Genomic DNA, 16510 nt, shown 5'->3' on the forward strand with positions numbered 1-16510 from the left:
TGATTAATTGTTTAAGTTTATATTTATTTGGATTTAATTAAAAAAAATTCAGTTATGGAGCTCCAAATCTCCTACTTTTACACAAGCATGGTTTCAAATCATAAAACTCCCTATCACATGGCAAATTTAGATACTTGAAGGGGTTCTACAGCCTGGTAAACAATTATTTTGAAAAGTTTGAAATGCAATTTAATACAATTTACTATTTTTTTTACTGTAAGTGTTTTGATGTCCCAATTTTAGTGCAGGTCTGCTCCAATTCTAGACTTCCTCAGAGTTGCCACTGCTCAATTTTTAACATTATATTGTCCATAAAACATCATTAGCTCAACTTTGTGGTCTTACCCTGTAGGATTATGGCAGAACAATTTCCATAAGATGTGCAAGTATTTGCTATGGGTGCACAATAGATGACTTTACCGGAGCACCCCATGCACATAAGTATAGTGTATTCTATAGCTGCAATCTTACGCACGGTCAATGCATTCCTCTTTGGTATAACTTGACACATAGCCGAAGCTGCCTGCCAGTATTACCATACTTAGAGTGAAATATACTATTATATCCATCTCCTGCAGGCTGTCTGATATTGTACAAAGTTTGCACTGCCTGTCATGGTGCATACTCATTGTAAGCTAGCTAATGCATAGCCAAAAGCCTTCAAGTCCATCACTAGTCAAGCACCGACACATAGAGGGATGTTCTCATTTTGTGTGTAGTAAAAAATAGCCCTGAAATTGAGACCTCGGGGCACCTATAAAGATGAAAGCATATTATTAGGTTTAATTTATTTTATTTATTTTACTCTCTTATATAGTGCCATTAATTCCACAGCGCTTTACATACATTATCATCACTGTCCCCAATTGGGCTCACCATCTAAATTCCCTATCAGTATGACTTTGGAGTGTGGAAGGAAGCCGGAGAACCCGGAGGAAACCCACGCAAACAAGGGAAGAACATACAAACTGCTTGCAGATGTTGTTCTTAGTTGGATTTGAAGTTTTTTTCAATTTCAAACACATCATAAATAGTGTTGAGCATTCCGATACCACAAGTATCGGGTATCGGCCGATATTTGCGGTATCAGAATTCCGATCCCGAGTTCCGATATTTTTGCGATATCACATATTTTTATGTGTAAAATAAAGAATAAAAATAAAAAATATGAATATACTCACCCTCCGACGCGCCCTGGTTGTAACCGCTGCAACCGGCAGTCTCCGTTCCTAAGAATGAGCGAGTGAAGGACCTGCGATGACGTCGCGGCTTGTGATTGGTCGCGTGAGCGGTCAAATGAGCGGTCACGCGACCAATCACAAGCCGCGACGTCATCAAAGGTCTTTCACCCGCTCATTCTTAGGAACGGAGGCTGCCGGTTGCACCACTAAGGTCCAGGGTCCGCCACAGAGGTGAGTATATCCATATTTTTTAATTTTATTCTTTATTTTTTCCTTGAATATGGATCCCAGGGCCTGAAGGAGAGTTTCCTCTCCTTCAGACCCTGGGAACCATTCCAGGATACATTCCGATATTTGTGTCTCATTGACTTGTATTGGTATCGGGTATCGGTATCGGCGAGATCCGATATTTTTCAGATATCAGCCGATACAATCCGATACCGATACTTTCAAATATCGGAAGGTATCGCTCAACACTAATCTTAAAACATACTTATTTTTGCTGGGTAATCCCTTTAAATCTCATTGAATTTGTTTACTCAAAACTATTTAGAAAGCTTCTAAGATCCCCCAATGGTGGAAAGAATCAATACAAATTTTTAAATTATTATTACTAAATTTGTTATTTACTTTTTTGCCACTTATCACTATAATGCTTTTTTTCTTATTTATTACTGGTGACTGACAATAGTTGGAAGATTGAAAATTCCATCCACTGCATTAACTGCTCTGTAAGAAAACGTAATGAAGGATTAATGGATATAATTCATTATATAGAATGTTTCATCCTAATACAAAAAGTATAATCATACATATTAAAAGACAGAATGCAGTCAATGACTTTTGCTAGCAATAGAACTAATAACATTGAATTATTCATGATTACTAGAGCTTTTAACAGACTCTCCTCTTCACATGTCAAGTTTTAATGATCTGTGGTTATTACTTTACTCAACAGTATTGACCCCTTGCCACGAACACTCTATAAACTATCACTATTTGTCGTTAATGCAGTTTAACCCCTTTCTGCCATTGGACGTAATATTCCGTCCATGTGGGGTGGGCCTTAATTCCCAAGGACGGAATATTACGTCCAGCGCGATCGGCCGCGCTCACGGGGGGAGCGCCGCCGATCGCGGCCGGGTGTCAGCTGCTTATCGCAGCTGACATCCGGCACTATGTGCCAGGAGCGGTCACGGACCGCCCCCGGCACATTAACCCCCGGCACACTGCGATCAAAGATGATCGCGATGTGCCGGCGGTGCAGGGAAGCATCGCGCAGGGAGGGGGCTCCCTGCGGGCTTCCCTGAGACCCCCGCAGCAACGCGATGTGATCGCGTTGCTCCGGGGGTCTCCTACCTCCCTCCCTGCAGTAAGTCCCGGATCCAAAATGGCCGCGGATCCGGGTCCTGCAGGGAGGGAGGTGGCTTACCAAGTGCCTGCTCAGAGCAGGCACTTGGTAACGCTGCACTGCTCTCAGACAGATCGGTGATCTGTCAGAGTGCTGTGCAAACTCGCAGATCACCGATCTGTATTGTCCCCCCCTGGGGCAAAGTAAAAAAGTAAAAAAAAAAATTTCCAAGTGTGTAAAAAAAAAAAAAAAAAAATATTATTCCCATAAATACATTTCTTTATCTAAATAAAAAAAACAAAACAATAAAAGTACACATATTTAGTATCTCCGCGTCCGTAACGACCCGACCTATAAAACTGGCCCACTAGTTAACCCCTTCAGTAAACACCGTAAGAAAAAAAAAAAAAAAACGAGGCAAAAAACAACGCTTTATTATCATACCGCCAAACATAAAGTGGAATAACACGCGATCAAAAAGACGGATATAAGTAACCATGGTACCGCTGAAAGCGTCATCTTGTCCCGCAAAAAACGAGCCACCATACAGCGACAACAGCAAAAAAATAAAAAAGTTATAGTCCTCAGAATAAAGCGATGCAAAAATAATTATTTTTTTCTATAAAATAGTTTTTATCGTATAAAAGCGCCAAAACATAAAAAAATGATATAAATGAGGTGTCGCTGTAATCGTACTGAACCGAAGATTAAAACTGCTTTATCAATTTTACCAAACGCGGAACGGTATAAACGCCTCCCCCAAAAGAAATTCATGAATAGCTGGTTTTTGGTCATTCTGCCTCACAAAAATCGGAATAAAAAGCGATCAAAAAATGTCACGTGCCCGAAAATGTTACCAATAAAAACATCAACTCGTCCCGCAAAAAACAAGACCTCACATGACTCTGTGGACTCAAATATGGAAAAATTATAGCTCTCAAAATGTGGTAACTAGTGTTGAGCGATACCTTCCGATATCGGAAAGTATCGGTATCGGTTTGGATCGGCCGATATTCAAAAAATATCGGATATCGCCGATACCGATACCCGATCCCAATGCAAGTCAATGGGACCAAAATATCGGAATTAAAATAAACCCTTTCTTTCCTTGTAGGTTCATTCTACATGAAGGAAAACAACTAAGAATAATGCCGGATGTATTTGGGGAGGTGGCGGAGACATTAAAGTCATAGAGGTTTATCCCAATCAAATAGAATAGCATGTTTTTTGTTTTTTTTTAAGACGTTCGGAGTGACAAAGATATTGACTATGTAAATTTTTTTTTTATTTTGTCAGATATTGATGTTTCACTATTCCACGCCCTTCCCCTTCTTTTTTTTCTTTTTTTTTTTCTTTTCCCACACTTTCATCTTCATCATCATCAGCATCTTTGACATCAACTTCTTCACCTTATTCATCTTCTTCTTCATCTTCTACCTATTTTTTTTTTTTTATTACATTCTTCATATTCATTTTATTCAACTATTATTATTCTTCTTATTCTACATATTCTTTTTATTCCACTGTTATTATTCTTCCTATTCTACTTCTTCATCATATTCTCATTTGTGACAGGCATTCCCGTAGTTGTTATCTATAAAAGTTTGAAGATTACACCTTCCGTTCTGCCAGTCACAAAAGTTACATTTGTCCGCGTTCAGTTTGGCCTGCAGCATCAGGCTTTATCCAGGGGCACCACGAGGAGGAACGGACTCACCCCCATACACTGCTTAGTCTTCTTCTGCATATAATTTAGATAATATCTTTTGCTCTGATATTAAGTCTTATGCTTAATGTTCTTCTGCTCTTTGTTCTGCAGCCTCTTGTTCTTCTGCTTCTCGGTCTTCCATGTTGTCGTCTCCAGGGTCGTCGTCTCCAGTGTCGTCATCTCCGCCGTCGTCGTCGTCGTCATCGGGGTGGTCTTCCGTGTCGTCGTCATCGTGGTGGTCTTCCGGGTCGTCGACGTTAGGGTCTTCAACTTGGAAATGTAGCAGAAGGTACAAGAAGGCTGAGAAAATGCCAAGAACCAGCTGATGGAACTGGAACTCGGATGGCTACCCGAAGGTTCAAGAGCCTATGGAACTACCGAGGACCAGCTGACGTTACTGGAACCCGGTTACTAAGCAGGAGGTACCCGTGCCTGAAAGCACTACCAAGGACCACCTGACGTTGGTGGAACTTGGATACCCAGAAGGAGGCACCTAAGCCAAAGGCTCTGCCCGGAACCAGCTGACGGTACTGGAACCAGGATGGGGAGCAGAAGGTACAAGAGCAAAAGACACTGCCGAGAACCAGCTGACGGTGCTGGAACCAGGTGGTGGACCCGAAGGCCCACAGGAGAGGAGAGAACAGCTAGGCCGCGAGGCAGCCGCAGTTACCGAACCCCAACAGTCCTACAGGGGGAGCTGGGCCTACTGGCACTACATAACCAGCCTTGACTACCAGTTCACGCAGCCCACATAGGAAGCTCCTAAACTGGAGGCACCCTGGAGTTGGCTAACTCGACCGCACCACGACGGGGCAAGCATAGGCGTCTCAGTGAAGTTGACACAACCCGGAAACAGCTGACGGTGCTGAAACCAGGCTTGGCACGAGGGAGTACCTGTGACAAGAACACTGCCGAGAACCAGCTGGCGGTGCTGGAACCCGGATGCGTTGCCCCAGTGTGCAAGAGCCAATGGCACGACCGAGGACCAGCTGACGGTGCTGGAACCCGGTTACTAAGCTGTAGGTGCCCGCGCTTAAAAGCACTACCAAGGACCGCCTGGCGTTGGCGGAACTCGGATACCCAGGAGGAGGCACCTAAGCCAAAGGCTCGGCCCGGAACCAGCTGACGGTGCTGGAACCAGGTGGTGGACCCGAAGGTCCACAGGAGAGGAGAGAACAGCTAGGCCGCGAGGCAGCCGCAGTTACCGAACCCCAACAGTCCTACAGGGGGAGCTGGGCCTACTGGCACTACAGAACCAGCCTTGACTACCAGTTCACGCAGCCCACATAGGAAGCTCCTAAACTGGAGGCACCCTGGAGTTGGCTAACCCGACCGCACCACGACGAGGCAAGCATAGGTGTCTCAGTGAGCTTGACACAACCCGGAAACAGCTGACGGTGCTGAAACCAGGCTTGGCACGAGGGAGTACCTGTGACAAAAACACTGCCGAGAACCAGCTGGCGGTGCTGGAACCCGGATGCGTTGCCCCAGTGTGCAAGAGCCAATGGCACGACCGAGGACCAGCTGACGGTGCTGGAACCCGGTTACTAAGCTGTAGGTGCCCGCGCTTAAAAGCACTACCAAGGACCGCCTGGCGTTGGCGGAACTCGGATACCCAGGAGGAGGCACCTAAGCCAAAGGCTCGGCCCGGAACCAGCTGACGGTGCTGGAACCAGGTGGTGGACCCGAAGGTCCACAGGAGAGGAGAGAACAGCTAGGCCGCGAGGCAGCCGCAGTTACCGAACCCCAACAGTCCTACAGGGGGAGCTGGGCCTACTGGCACTACAGAACCAGCCTTGACTACCAGTTCACGCAGCCCACATAGGAAGCTCCTAAACTGGAGGCACCCTGGAGTTGGCTAACCCGACCGCACCACGACGAGGCAAGCATAGGTGTCTCAGTGAGCTTGACACAACCCGGAAACAGCTGACGGTGCTGAAACCAGGCTTGGCACGAGGGAGTACCTGTGACAAAAACACTGCCGAGAACCAGCTGGCGGTGCTGGAACCCGGATGCGTTGCCCCAGTGTGCAAGAGCCAATGGCACGACCGAGGACCAGCTGACGGTGCTGGAACCCGGTTACTAAGCTGTAGGTGCCCGCGCTTAAAAGCACTACCAAGGACCGCCTGGCGTTGGCGGAACTCGGATACCCAGGAGGAGGCACCTAAGCCAAAGGCTCGGCCCGGAACCAGCTGACGGTGCTGGAACCAGGTGGTGGACCCGAAGGTCCACAGGAGAGGAGAGAACAGCTAGGCCGCGAGGCAGCCGCAGTTACCGAACCCCAACAGTCCTACAGGGGGAGCTGGGCCTACTGGCACTACAGAACCAGCCTTGACTACCAGTTCACGCAGCCCACATAGGAAGCTCCTAAACTGGAGGCACCCTGGAGTTGGCTAACCCGACCGCACCACGACGAGGCAAGCATAGGTGTCTCAGTGAGCTTGACACAACCCGGAAACAGCTGACGGTGCTGAAACCAGGCTTGGCACGAGGGAGTACCTGTGACAAAAACACTGCCGAGAACCAGCTGGCGGTGCTGGAACCCGGATGCGTTGCCCCAGTGTGCAAGAGCCAATGGCACGACCGAGGACCAGCTGACGGTGCTGGAACCCGGTTACTAAGCTGTAGGTGCCCGCGCTTAAAAGCACTACCAAGGACCGCCTGGCGTTGGCGGAACTCGGATACCCAGGAGGAGGCACCTAAGCCAAAGGCTCGGCCCGGAACCAGCTGACGGTGCTGGAACCAGGTGGTGGACCCGAAGGTCCACAGGAGAGGAGAGAACAGCTAGGCCGCGAGGCAGCCGCAGTTACCGAACCCCAACAGTCCTACAGGGGGAGCTGGGCCTACTGGCACTACAGAACCAGCCTTGACTACCAGTTCACGCAGCCCACATAGGAAGCTCCTAAACTGGAGGCACCCTGGAGTTGGCTAACCCGACCGCACCACGACGAGGCAAGCATAGGTGTCTCAGTGAGCTTGACACAACCCGGAAACAGCTGACGGTGCTGAAACCAGGCTTGGCACGAGGGAGTACCTGTGACAAAAACACTGCCGAGAACCAGCTGGCGGTGCTGGAACCCGGATGCGTTGCCCCAGTGTGCAAGAGCCAATGGCACGACCGAGGACCAGCTGACGGTGCTGGAACCCGGTTACTAAGCTGTAGGTGCCCGCGCTTAAAAGCACTACCAAGGACCGCCTGGCGTTGGCGGAACTCGGATACCCAGGAGGAGGCACCTAAGCCAAAGGCTCGGCCCGGAACCAGCTGACGGTGCTGGAACCAGGTGGTGGACCCGAAGGTCCACAGGAGAGGAGAGAACAGCTAGGCCGCGAGGCAGCCGCAGTTACCGAACCCCAACAGTCCTACAGGGGGAGCTGGGCCTACTGGCACTACAGAACCAGCCTTGACTACCAGTTCACGCAGCCCACATAGGAAGCTCCTAAACTGGAGGCACCCTGGAGTTGGCTAACCCGACCGCACCACGACGAGGCAAGCATAGGTGTCTCAGTGAGCTTGACACAACCCGGAAACAGCTGACGGTGCTGAAACCAGGCTTGGCACGAGGGAGTACCTGTGACAAAAACACTGCCGAGAACCAGCTGGCGGTGCTGGAACCCGGATGCGTTGCCCCAGTGTGCAAGAGCCAATGGCACGACCGAGGACCAGCTGACGGTGCTGGAACCCGGTTACTAAGCTGTAGGTGCCCGCGCTTAAAAGCACTACCAAGGACCGCCTGGCGTTGGCGGAACTCGGATACCCAGGAGGAGGCACCTAAGCCAAAGGCTCGGCCCGGAACCAGCTGACGGTGCTGGAACCAGGTGGTGGACCCGAAGGTCCACAGGAGAGGAGAGAACAGCTAGGCCGCGAGGCAGCCGCAGTTACCGAACCCCAACAGTCCTACAGGGGGAGCTGGGCCTACTGGCACTACAGAACCAGCCTTGACTACCAGTTCACGCAGCCCACATAGGAAGCTCCTAAACTGGAGGCACCCTGGAGTTGGCTAACCCGACCGCACCACGACGAGGCAAGCATAGGTGTCTCAGTGAGCTTGACACAACCCGGAAACAGCTGACGGTGCTGAAACCAGGCTTGGCACGAGGGAGTACCTGTGACAAAAACACTGCCGAGAACCAGCTGGCGGTGCTGGAACCCGGATGCGTTGCCCCAGTGTGCAAGAGCCAATGGCACGACCGAGGACCAGCTGACGGTGCTGGAACCCGGTTACTAAGCTGTAGGTGCCCGCGCTTAAAAGCACTACCAAGGACCGCCTGGCGTTGGCGGAACTTGGATACCCAGGAGGAGGCACCTAAGCCAAAGGCTCGGCCCGGAACCAGCTGACGGTGCTGGAACCAGGTGGTGGACCCGAAGGTCCACAGGAGAGGAGAGAACAGCTAGGCCGCGAGGCAGCCGCAGTTACCGAACCCCAACAGTCCTACAGGGGGAGCTGGGCCTACTGGCACTACAGAACCAGCCTTGACTACCAGTTCACGCAGCCCACATAGGAAGCTCCTAAACTGGAGGCACCCTGGAGTTGGCTAACCCGACCGCACCACGACGAGGCAAGCATAGGTGTCTCAGTGAGCTTGACACAACCCGGAAACAGCTGACGGTGCTGAAACCAGGCTTGGCACGAGGGAGTACCTGTGACAAAAGCACTGCCGAGAACCAGCTGGCGGTGCTGGAACCCGGATGCGTTGCCCCAGTGTGCAAGAGCCAATGGCACGACCGAGGACCAGCTGACGGTGCTGGAACCCGGTTACTAAGCTGTAGGTGCCCGCGCTTAAAAGCACTACCAAGGACCGCCTGGCGTTGGCGGAACTCGGATACCCAGGAGGAGGCACCTAAGCCAAAGGCTCGGCCCGGAACCAGCTGACGGTGCTGGAACCAGGTGGTGGACCCGAAGGTCCACAGGAGAGGAGAGAACAGCTAGGCCGCGAGGCAGCCGCAGTTACCGAACCCCAACAGTCCTACAGGGGGAGCTGGGCCTACTGGCACTACAGAACCAGCCTTGACTACCAGTTCACGCAGCCCACATAGGAAGCTCCTAAACTGGAGGCACCCTGGAGTTGGCTAACCCGACCGCACCACGACGAGGCAAGCATAGGTGTCTCAGTGAGCTTGACACAACCCGGAAACAGCTGACGGTGCTGAAACCAGGCTTGGCACGAGGGAGTACCTGTGACAAAAACACTGCCGAGAACCAGCTGGCGGTGCTGGAACCCGGATGCGTTGCCCCAGTGTGCAAGAGCCAATGGCACGACCGAGGACCAGCTGACGGTGCTGGAACCCGGTTACTAAGCTGTAGGTGCCCGCGCTTAAAAGCACTACCAAGGACCGCCTGGCGTTGGCGGAACTCGGATACCCAGGAGGAGGCACCTAAGCCAAAGGCTCGGCCCGGAACCAGCTGACGGTGCTGGAACCAGGTGGTGGACCCGAAGGTCCACAGGAGAGGAGAGAACAGCTAGGCCGCGAGGCAGCCGCAGTTACCGAACCCCAACAGTCCTACAGGGGGAGCTGGGCCTACTGGCACTACAGAACCAGCCTTGACTACCAGTTCACGCAGCCCACATAGGAAGCTCCTAAACTGGAGGCACCCTGGAGTTGGCTAACCCGACCGCACCACGACGAGGCAAGCATAGGTGTCTCAGTGAGCTTGACACAACCCGGAAACAGCTGACGGTGCTGAAACCAGGCTTGGCACGAGGGAGTACCTGTGACAAAAACACTGCCGAGAACCAGCTGGCGGTGCTGGAACCCGGATGCGTTGCCCCAGTGTGCAAGAGCCAATGGCACGACCGAGGACCAGCTGACGGTGCTGGAACCCGGTTACTAAGCTGTAGGTGCCCGCGCTTAAAAGCACTACCAAGGACCGCCTGGCGTTGGCGGAACTTGGATACCCAGGAGGAGGCACCTAAGCCAAAGGCTCGGCCCGGAACCAGCTGACGGTGCTGGAACCAGGTGGTGGACCCGAAGGTCCACAGGAGAGGAGAGAACAGCTAGGCCGCGAGGCAGCCGCAGTTACCGAACCCCAACAGTCCTACAGGGGGAGCTGGGCCTACTGGCACTACAGAACCAGCCTTGACTACCAGTTCACGCAGCCCACATAGGAAGCTCCTAAACTGGAGGCACCCTGGAGTTGGCTAACCCGACCGCACCACGACGAGGCAAGCATAGGTGTCTCAGTGAGCTTGACACAACCCGGAAACAGCTGACGGTGCTGAAACCAGGCTTGGCACGAGGGAGTACCTGTGACAAAAACACTGCCGAGAACCAGCTGGCGGTGCTGGAACCCGGATGCGTTGCCCCAGTGTGCAAGAGCCAATGGCACGACCGAGGACCAGCTGACGGTGCTGGAACCCGGTTACTAAGCTGTAGGTGCCCGCGCTTAAAAGCACTACCAAGGACCGCCTGGCGTTGGCGGAACTCGGATACCCAGGAGGAGGCACCTAAGCCAAAGGCTCGGCCCGGAACCAGCTGACGGTGCTGGAACCAGGTGGTGGACCCGAAGGTCCACAGGAGAGGAGAGAACAGCTAGGCCGCGAGGCAGCCGCAGTTACCGAACCCCAACAGTCCTACAGGGGGAGCTGGGCCTACTGGCACTACAGAACCAGCCTTGACTACCAGTTCACGCAGCCCACATAGGAAGCTCCTAAACTGGAGGCACCCTGGAGTTGGCTAACCCGACCGCACCACGACGAGGCAAGCATAGGTGTCTCAGTGAGCTTGACACAACCCGGAAACAGCTGACGGTGCTGAAACCAGGCTTGGCACGAGGGAGTACCTGTGACAAAAACACTGCCGAGAACCAGCTGGCGGTGCTGGAACCCGGATGCGTTGCCCCAGTGTGCAAGAGCCAATGGCACGACCGAGGACCAGCTGACGGTGCTGGAACCCGGTTACTAAGCTGTAGGTGCCCGCGCTTAAAAGCACTACCAAGGACCGCCTGGCGTTGGCGGAACTCGGATACCCAGGAGGAGGCACCTAAGCCAAAGGCTCGGCCCGGAACCAGCTGACGGTGCTGGAACCAGGTGGTGGACCCGAAGGTCCACAGGAGAGGAGAGAACAGCTAGGCCGCGAGGCAGCCGCAGTTACCGAACCCCAACAGTCCTACAGGGGGAGCTGGGCCTACTGGCACTACAGAACCAGCCTTGACTACCAGTTCACGCAGCCCACATAGGAAGCTCCTAAACTGGAGGCACCCTGGAGTTGGCTAACCCGACCGCACCACGACGAGGCAAGCATAGGCGTCTCAGTGAAGTTGACACAACCCGGAAACAGCTGACGGTGCTGAAACCAGGCTTGGCACGAGGGAGTACCTGTGACAAGAACACTGCCGAGAACCAGCTGGCGGTGCTGGAACCCGGATGCGTTGCCTTGCCTATTAAAGATTGTCTTCCTAGAGCCCCAACTAGCGGTGTTGGAGCAAAGGGTAAGCAGGGGGAGATGAGTGTAGGCCGAAGCCTGCACTGGAGGCAGCTTTGTGTCTGCGTTGCGTTTGCAGGACACTTTGCCGGCTACACACTGGGGGAACAGCTGGCGTTGCTGAACCCCACTAACACAATGGCGTGTGTTTTTCTCTGTGCAGCTAGCACTTGCGGGCAAAAACTAGCGATGTTAGAGCCCGTGTTGAAGCAGGAGGAGGAGGAGAGGAGCAGAGTGTAGGCCGAAGCTTAGTTGAACCAATTTCAAAGGAAACCTTTAACCCCCCCCTCAGGTGTTACAAAGTACAAGAGACACACCTTGTGCAGTATTAATGCTGCACAAGTGAAAGGTTGCTCTATTAATTTGTCTACTTGCACACGCTGAATGAAAGACATACACAATTTACCCCATTCTACAGTCAAACTGTAGTGGATGCGTGACTTGGTTTTTTGATGAGACGCAGCACAGGTGTCCAAAATAACGCCTTGGTGCTTGGAGCAGCTTCCTGAGCGTTGTTATTTGCTGTACAGGAGTCTGCGCTCTTGTGTTATCCCTTGGCAATGCCCTGTTAGCGCTGCCCATCTTATGACATCATTTCATGTTGGCCGGTGCGGTTAACGATGGCCATAAATCCCAGACCCACAGTGTCTTTTCATAAAGCCACACTGCGGTGCTGGGATTCGTGGCCTTGAGCAGTAAATATTTTGGCCGCTCACACACGTCCTTACACCTGCTTCAGACTGGGCGGCCTCTGCTGATCCCTTCTTGCATGCCGCGGCCATGAGGCTGCACAGTCTGAAGAAGGCTGAAGGAGATGAGTTAAGACAGGCGAAGATATGCACTGCTCGTGCCCATCAATCACACCATCGCAGTCAAAATAATTAAGACAACGAGGAGCATTTTATTCAGGCAGGGCGGACGAACAGGCGCAAGTAGCCAACCAATGATGTCAGAAGACGGGAAGCGCTACCAAGGGGGGTGCTGCGTATCATTAGAAAGGAAAGTCACACCTCAGGGACAGTGGAATGGTCTCAAAGAGACACATTTTGTACGTGTTGAGTTCCACGTGGGCAAGGAGAAAACATCAGCCACCTTGTACAAATGCAGCAGTACTGCTGTACAAGGTGGCTGTTATACATAGAAACACCTGGGGGTGGGGGCCAGGCTCCCTTCAATTTCAGTTCATGTGCCTGCGTGGCGTTTGCAGGTCACGTTGCAAGCTGCACAGCAGGGGAACAGCTGGCGGTGCTGAACCCCACTAACACATTGGCTGGTGTTTTTCTCTGTGCAGCTAGCATTTCCGGGCAAAAACTAGCGGTGTTTGAGCCCAGGGTCAGCAGGAGGAGGAGGAGAGGAGCAAAGTGTAGGCCGAAGCCTGCACTGGTGGCAGCTTTTGGTCGGTTGTGCCAGCGTGGCTTGTGCTGGACACGATGCCGGCTACACAGCGGGGGAACAGCTGGCGTTGCTGAACCCCACTAACACATTGGCTGGTGTTTTTCTCTGTGCAGCTAGCATTTCCGGGCAAAAACTAGCGGTGTTTGAGCCCAGGGTCAGCAGGAGGAGGAGGAGAGGAGCAAAGTGTAGGCCGAAGCCTGCACTGGTGGCAGCTTTTGGTCGGTTGTGCCAGCGTGGCTTGTGCTGGACACGATGCCGGCTACACAGCGGGGGAACAGCTGGCGTTGCTGAACCCCACTAACACATTGGCTGGTGTTTTTCTCTGTGCAGCTAGCATTTCCGGGCAAAAACTAGCGTTGTTAGAGCCCAGGGTCAGCAGGAGGAGGAGAGGAGCAGAGTGTAGGCCGAAGCCTAGTTGAACCAATTTCAAAGGTTACCTTTAACCCCCCCTCAGGTGTTACAAAGAACAAGAGCCACTCCTTCTGCAGCATTAATGCTGCACAAGTAAAAGGTTGCACTATTAATTTGTCTACTTGCACAAGCTGAATGCAACACGTAGACTATTTAGCCCATTATACTGTTTAACAGTAGTGGAGGCGTGACTTGTCTTTTTAAAGAAAAGCAGCACAGGTGTCGAAAACACCTTTTTGCATGGGCGCAGCTTCCTGAGCGTTGTTAGTTGCTGTACAGGAGTCTGCGCTCTTGTGATCCTTTGGCCATGCGCTGTGAGCGCTTCCTGTCTTATGACCTCATTTCATGTTGGCCGTTGCGGTTAGCGATGGACATGAATCCCAGACCCACAGTGTGTTTTTAAAAAATCACACTGCGGTGCTGGGATTCGTGCCCTGGTGCAGTAAATATGTTTGCCGCTCACACATGTCCTTACACCTGCTTCAGACTGGACGGCCTCATCTGATCCCTTATCGCCTGCCGAGGCCATGAGGACACCCAGTCTGAAGAAGGCGGAAGGAGATGAGTGAACACAGGCAAACATATGCACTGCACATGCCCATCAATCACACCCTCGCTGTCCAAAAAAATAAGACACCGAGGGGCGTTGTTTCGAGCAGGGGAGATGCACAGGCGCAGCCAGCTAACCAATGATGTCAAAAGACGGGCAGCGCTAACAAGGGTGGTGCTGCGTGTCATTACAAAGGAAAGTCACACCTCAGGGACATTGTAATGGTCTCTAATGAGACACATTTTGTACGTGTTGAGTTCCACGTGGGCAAGGAGAAAAAGTCAGCCACCTCGTACAAATGCAGCAGTACTGCTGTACAAGGTGGCTGTTATACATAGAAACACCTGTGGGTGGGGGGCAGGCTCCCTTCAATTTCAGTTCATGTGCCTGCGTGGCGTTTGCAGGTCACGTTGCAAGCTACACAGCAGGGGAACAGCTGGCGTTGCTGAACCCCACTGACACATTGACTGGTGTTTTTCTCTGTGCAGATTGCATGTCCGGGCAAAAACTAGCGGTGTTAGAGCCCAGGGTCAGCAGGAGGAGGAGGAGAGGAGCAAAGTGTAGGCCGAAGCCTGCACTGGTGGCAGCTTTTGGTCGGTTGTGCCAGCGTGACTTGTGCTGGACACGATGCCGGCTACACAGCGGGGGAACAGCTGGCGGTGCTGAACCCCACTAACACATTGGCTGGTGTTTTTCTCTGTGCAGCTAGCATTTCCGGGCAAAAACTAGCGGTGTTTGAGCCCAGGGTCAGCAGGAGGAGTAGAGGAGCAGAGTGTAGGCCGAAGCCTAGTTGAACCAATTTCAAAGGTTACCTTTAACCCCCCCCCTCAGGTGTTGCAAGGTACAAGAGCCACACCTTGAACAGCATTAATGATGCACAAGTCAAAGGTTGCTCTATTTAATTTTGCTCCTTGCACACGCTGAATTAAACACGTACACTATTTAGCCCATTATACTGTCAAACAGTAGTGGAGGCGTGACTACTAGTCTTTTTAAGGAGACGCAGCACAGGTGTACAAATTTACACCTAGGTGCTGTGCGCAGATTCCTTACCGTTGTTATTTGCAGTACAGGAAACTGCGCTCTTGTGTTATCCCTTGGCAATACCCTGTTAGTGCAGGCCGTCTCATGACCTCATTTCATGTTGGCCGGTGCGGTTAACGATGGCCATAAATCCCAGACCCACAGTGGCTTTTCCTAAAGTCACACTGCGGTGCTGGGATTCGTGGCCTTGTGCAGTAAATATGTTCGCCGCTCACACATGTCCTTACACCTGCTTCAGACTGGGCGGCCTCAGCTGATCCCTTATCGCATGCCGCGGCCATGAGGCCGCACAGTCAGAAGAAGGCGGAAGGAGGGGAGTGAAAACAGGGGAACATATGCACTGCTCGTGCCCATCAATCACACCCTCGCAGTCAAAATATATGAGACAACGGGGGGCGTTGTGTCGGGCAGGGGGGACGCACAGGCACAGCCAGCCAACCAATGATGTCAGGAGACGGGCAGCGCTAACAATGGGGGTGCTGCGTGTCATTAAAAAGGAAAGTCACACCTCAGGGACATTGTAATGGTCTGTAATGAGACACATTTTGTACTTGTTGAGTTCCACGTGTGCAAGGAGAAAAAGTCAGCCACCTTGTACAAATGCAGCAGTACTGCTGTACAAGGTGGCTGTTATACATAGAAACACCTGGGGGGGTGGGGGGCAGGCTCCCTTCAATTTCAGTTCATGTGCCTGCGTGGCGTTTGCAGGTCACGTTGCAAGCTACACAGCAGGGGAACAGCTGGCGTTGCTGAACCCCACTGACACATTGACTGGTGTTTTTCTCTGTGCAGATTGCATGTCCGGGCAAAAACTAGCGGTGTTAGAGCCCAGGGTCAGCAGGAGGAGGAGGAGAGGAGCAAAGTGTAGGCCGAAGCCTGCACTGGTGGCAGCTTTTGTTCTGTTGTGCCAGCGTGGCTTGTGCTGGACACGTTGCCGACTACACAGCAGGGGAACAGCTGGCGGTGCTGAACCCCACTAACACATTGGCTGGTGTTTTTCTCTGTGCAGCTAGCATTTCCGGGCAAAAACTAGCGGTGTTTGAGCCCAGGGTCAGCAGGAGGAGTAGAGGAGCAGAGTGTAGGCCGAAGCCTAGTTGAACCAATTTCAAAGGTTACCTTTAACCCCCCCCTCAGGTGTTGCAAGGTACAAGAGCCACACCTTGAACAGCATTAATGATGCACAAGTCAAAGGTTGCTCTATTTAATTTTGCTCCTTGCACACGCTGAATTAAACACGTACACTATTTAGCCCATTATACTGTCAAACAGTTGTGGAGGCGTGACTTGTCTTTTTAACGAGACGCAGCACAGGTGTCAAAATTTGCACCTAGGTACTGGGCGCAGATTCCTGAGCGTTGTTATTTGCTGTACAGGAGTCTGCGCTCTTGTGTTATCCCTTGGCAATACCCTGTTAGTGCAGGCCGTCTCATGACCTCATTTCATGTTGGCC

This window comes from Ranitomeya imitator, chromosome 9 (genome assembly GCF_032444005.1).
Source record: "Ranitomeya imitator isolate aRanImi1 chromosome 9, aRanImi1.pri, whole genome shotgun sequence".
NCBI classification, from domain to species: Eukaryota; Metazoa; Chordata; class Amphibia; order Anura; family Dendrobatidae; genus Ranitomeya; species Ranitomeya imitator.